We start from the raw sequence: 6,000 nt of genomic DNA on the forward strand, positions 1-6,000 counted from the left end.
TGTCTCTTTTATTCACAGCCAAACAAACAGCGGGGTCCATCTAAAGCATGTTAATCCCCATTACTAACTAAGACCATTCATCAAGATATCTGAAGCTTATTACTATAAATGTATCGGGGTAATTTCATTCTTATTATAGGGGTGCAGGGTTGCAGAACAAAGTGAAAATATGTAGGTCCTTCATACTACACAAACATAGAACATATGCAGTTATTCATATACATATACAGTACACACAAACGGGTATACATCCAAGAAATAATTATGTTGTGCATATTTTAAACCTCTGGATGTAAACAGCAGCAACAAGATAGTGAAAGTTCGACATTAAGTCCACCTCTCCTCGTCCTGCTGGGGTCCTGCGCTCTGTCGGCTAATGACTCTTACTTGTACCACAGTATTTGTGGTAGTTGTGGTACTGCTAAGATCTGAGTGTTTCCACCACTGGACGTGTGTCTGCGCAATTAAAGCATAGTCGACGTTCAACCAGCAAGTAGAAGATAACACCCAGGGTTACAACCAGTAGAAGCCCCTCAGTTGGTGTTTCTAAGCAGATTAATTGACGACAGCCTGTCAGTGGAGCTGGTTGTTGCATAATTATGCCGTAATGACACATGTGCAGCGGGCAAACCCCAGCTCATGTTGTCATCCGCATCGTTCTCATTTATTCCAGCTAATTCACTCATCTGCAGGAAAAAACTGTGGATTAGATTCTCGGATGTCGTGAAATTCACTTGAAATAAGGATTAGATTTTCTGCATGCATTGCTCCTGAGCAGATTATTTTCTTTATAAACAATATAAATCTTCCACCAGAACCTTCATGACGTGAACATCGAAGTCCCCAGACGCCGGTGGACATATGGAGCTGTCATCTGGGGGGAAGTGTTGCTCTGACCCCACTTCCTAAACTGCGGGCCAACATGATAAAGTGCCAATCAAATTTTTTTTAAACTTTCAAAGAACATTATGCAATGAACAGAAAAATAAACGTACCATCCTAGTAAAATAGTAGCACTCCTTCCTATCTATAATCCTATTTTCTAAGGATTTAGCTCTTTATTTATCACAGTAGGTCTAACACAATACTATACATTTGTGTGCTCTTTATCAAAAAATATAAATGGAATACTTATTCATTTTTGTTTATCAATTTAATAATTCATTGTTTATCCATTTGGTGTTAGTGTACAATCAATGAAGACTATCAAACATGGCTGTAGAATAATTTAGCAACCATTAATGTTTGAGACTTGAAAAACCTGATGCATTAGTAGAAGGAATTACTTTGCTGTCATCATCTATGACGGCAAATACGTATTACCTAATAATAATTATTTCCCGTCATAGATGATGTCCACAGATTAATTATTCAAACAACACTGGCCAGAGATTTACGTCAAATAGCTGCTGGATTATGTTATAGTTTGAATCCAAATGTCTGGCAGGAGACCACAGTTTGCTTTTTTTTTTTTTTTTCATCGGCTTTTCCTCTCTTACAATCAAACATATTCAGGTACTTAGAGTTCGCTGAGGATTACGTCTGGTCAACCAGTGAAGTTTTCAAATGGGCTTTTTGAGAGGATTACTCAGCAACACGAGCACGAGTGCAGCAGAAAAAGAGAATCCGAGAGAGTAAGGACTGCTGCAGAAAGAAAGAAGTTTAATATCCCAGTGAGGGAGAAATAACGAAAAATAATATGAAGGCTGATTATGACTGACGATCAAGCTTGCAGTGAGTAAATACATTTTTAACAGGAGTGTTATAATAGAGTCAGAATTGTGGCAGAAGAACAAAATGAAGATCAGAACAGAGGATGGAAGTTGTAACAACTGAACCAGGAAAAATCCTACATGTTACAAAAATGTCTGTTTGTTTTTTGAAAAGAAATGCTGATGTTAACTGTAACAAAGCACAATGCTAAACACAAGCAAACGCAGTAAGTGCTTGCAATGCTTCAGAAATTGAGTTTTTATCAAACAAACAAGCATCGTTTGAGATTAGAAAAAGGTGTTAATGTCAACAAATGGTGTGTTCTCACCAAGCAGCATCCTAAAAAAATAAAGCCAATGTGCAAGTGTCAAAAACTACAGTTTCTAAAATTGCCACCTGAGGCTGGCTCCAAAAGCAGCTCAATCCCCATATTAAAATGCTCAACTTTATATGCAACAATTGTATATAAACATTACAAGTGTTCTCACTTGTAATGCTTAATGCCTATTCTCTGTAATGCCTATTCTCCTCAAGCTTCACTAAATGCCTCAGTGTCAGACATATATGGCTGACATCACTGAGACTACATGCATGTATTATACAGTTTAAACCAGCACACAAACCCCTGGAAATGTGTTTGGACATAGAAAGTAATCACTTTAGAGCCACTGCCTCAGCTCTGTGAAGCTGTACTTAAGCACAGGGGTGCTTTAAGCTAAAGCTAACATCAGCATGCTAACATGCTAACAACAATAACAGTAGCATGTTTAGAAAGTGTATTGTTTACCATCTTGGTTTTGTATGCTGAATGCTATTTGCAAATTATTACTAAATACAAAGTACAGCTGAGGCTGATTGTTGGTTGTGACAACAACTAACATTGTTTGTAGCCTATTAACATCAACCATCATAATTATCATTAACCAGAGACTATCTTGTTATTGGATCACACTAGGAACAACGCCCGTCAACACTTAGTAGTGATTACTACATGAGTACTCAGTACTCATGAGTGTGACCACACCCACCTTCGAACTCGGCCTTCATTGTGATCTTGACAATAAACTTGTGAAATTTCATGACTGCCGCTTGCAATGTTTTGCAAGACATATAAATACCTGGCAAATTACTCCAAAGTGCTTCTGTTGCAGTCCCTGCTACAAAAGGTGTCTCCAGGACTTCACTTTGCCATGATGACATTAGCATACACAGACTCACAGGGTGAAAACATTGGCAGCCAATGCTGTCATGGCTGGTAGTGACATCTTTCAGACATGTGGAGATGAGGCAACGACTCGGATAGATGACATAAACATACGTCGACACTGCATTTTAAATGATGTAACTCAACGGAGTGAACATGTAGGCCTACAAAAAGAAAAAATGTTGCAGCAATCCCCCAGTTTCCCCAAACAGACTTATTCTAAGAACTTCTTGTGTAAACAGAATCCCTTTGCTGCTCAGTCAGGGGTAGAACAAAGACTCTCCTCTCCAACCAGAAGTGCTTTGGCTAATTTTGCCAAATAAACACCTCTGAATCACCATATTTAGCAGGGTGCAAATACGAGGTGAGCTGTCAGTCTGCTGCCTCTGATCGACCACACTTCACTCCATTAGCGATCTTGACTGTCAGATGTAAAGCTGGTTATATAACCCCGACCCCATAAGACCGCACATACACACAGATACACACAAACACCAGCACACGTCCTTGTTGAGCAGCCACAGGACAATCAATGGTAAAGCTGAACACAGCTGCTCTTTCAATCAATCCATTGAACTTGAGAAATCACACCATTTGTACTTAGCGTGATTTAAATACAAACAAATGAACATGTAACAATATTGTGTGCACATTTGATCTAAAGACAGCAATCAAATACACACTTAACACATTACATATTAGAAATAAAACATATTTGTTTTGAAGAAACAGTATTTTTACAGGATTAGTGTTTCAGTGTAATCTGGATTAAAGTGGAGCTGTGCGTCACTGCTCTTTAGAAATCGCTGTTTTAATTCATTAAACCATTCACTTTGATCAGTACAGGGTGGACAATACTGTGACCCCTTCACACTATTTACACTCTGACTAGAAAAAATGCTCTGCTGGTGTCGTTTTTAAGTCTGCCCAAACATATGTGGAATCAGACTCACTATTATCCATTTGATTTCAGTGTTTGTTGCCCTTAAATAAGCATAAGGTTTCCCTACAATGCTGCTGATTAACTGAAACTAAAGGTGACATATCTGTGTTCCTGCAGAGAGGTTATGTTCACATGCAGTTCTCCTCTTTTATCAATTTTAAAAGTCAGCATCGCTCGCAGCTGCACTATGCTTTGATTAAATGAATGGATTTCACACATGGGGATGATGTTGAGTTTAATCTATTCAGCTCCATGGATTATCCTATCAATCAACTTTTCTTGTTTTTCAAATGCAGTGTAAATGAAGCACCAACTGAATGATATATATGTCATTCTGTATTGCTTTCAATTTCCATCTGTGCTGAGTTGCTTGAATTTCCATACAGGACATGCATTTTACACTGCTCTGTAATCCATTACATTTGTCTGATGACAGAACTGGTTTCTTTACAATGTCTATTTGTACATTAGCATGATGAAAGCTTATAAAAACTGAATCCCAGTTTTCAAGTAATCTACAGCCATGCTACTGGCTCTGTGAGGCTGTGGTACAGCACTGCTTTGAGCTGAATGCTAACACTAGCATGCTAACACAGACACCATGATAGACGTGCTGTTTATTAAACAATGCTTCCCATGTTCACCATATTATTTTAGCATGCTAACATGCTAGTTAGCAATAAACATACAGTACAACTGAAAGGAAAGGTCATCTTTTTTGATATGGTCATTTAACTCACTACAAGGATGTTAACAGTCTGTGTGATACTGATCCTTCTATATGACCGTCAGCGAGAAGACTGTATATTTCTGTATCATGAAACTAGTTCTTAACCATCTCTCACCTCTCACCTCTCACCATCGTCATCCTTTGTCCAGGGGGGCTATTAGAATCAACATTAAATTAAAGTTCATTGTAGTAGCTAAAGTGTTTAACCAGAGCATCACCAATATTCATCCTGACAGGAACATCAATGTGTGTACCAACCTTCATGGAAATAATAGTTGTTGAAACATTTTACTAAAAAGGTAATAAGAAGTAAAATTGCAATCCATCAAATTAATACAACCCCCAAAGGGCCAGACGGACTAAAATGAGCCATGACGTTAGCATGGCTAAAAGTCTTGTTTATCCAAAATGTAAAGAAAAAAGTTTCAGGAACTCTGACAAGCAGTCCATTATCTTCTGTCTTTTATTTCCTCCTTACATATTTTGTTCCCTCATGTCCATCCTTTTTATCCTCTTGTCTCAATAGAAGTGATTTCAGAGCATGAAATATCCCCCCAAACTGCAGATTTTACACAACAGAAAACCTAAAACCTTCTCTTCACAATGAGAACTTGTACTTGTTGTCTTTCGTTCTTTGCTCAGCACATTCTTTCTTTCTATGTTCCCTGACAGAAACAATATTTCTGTTCACATTGATTGAGTGCTTTTACTTTGCCCTGCTAACATTTGATTACTTTGATTGATGATTCTTATCTGATAGTTAAGTCTTATCCTACTTAGTATTGCTGAATGTATTTAAGTAGAGAACCTTAGTAGGCCTCCCACCCCTATAGACTACAGCTGGAATGCAACCTTTGTTCAAACTTTGATGGTCTGATAATAGAGGAATTCACCTTTAAACTCAAAGTCCTCGAACATATCTCTCTCCCGCCCCAACTGCAGCAGGAAACTTATTGCTATTCTATGAATGTTTGCTCAGTCTATATTTACAGATTCCAGCCTACTGAAAAATAACTTCATATCGTAATCATTCGGGTCCGACAGGGTTATTTTTGTGCATTTGGCTGCAGTTTCATGGGATTTTGTATGACTGTGAGAAATTAATACTTTGGCGACTGCACAAGATTACATGGTGATCTTGAATCTCCTGAGCTACTTTCAAATCAGATCAGGGCAGAATCACTGGGAAAACAGCAAAAAAATGTTGATCCCTGACCACAGCCAATCCAGTTCTGAGGACAGTGCTGGCTCTGCTCTCAGACACAGTCAAGAGGGCACTGAACTAAAAACAGATTGATTTCCCTGGAAAAAGAGGTGACTGGCAAAACAAGTAAACAAAGTTTGACATGAGTGAACACAGACTCTTTGTGTTTGTTTATCTGTGACTGAGAGAGTGTGAGAGAGAGAGAG

This window comes from Pagrus major, chromosome 15, assembly GCF_040436345.1.
Source record: "Pagrus major chromosome 15, Pma_NU_1.0".
Taxonomy (NCBI): domain Eukaryota; kingdom Metazoa; phylum Chordata; class Actinopteri; order Spariformes; family Sparidae; genus Pagrus; species Pagrus major.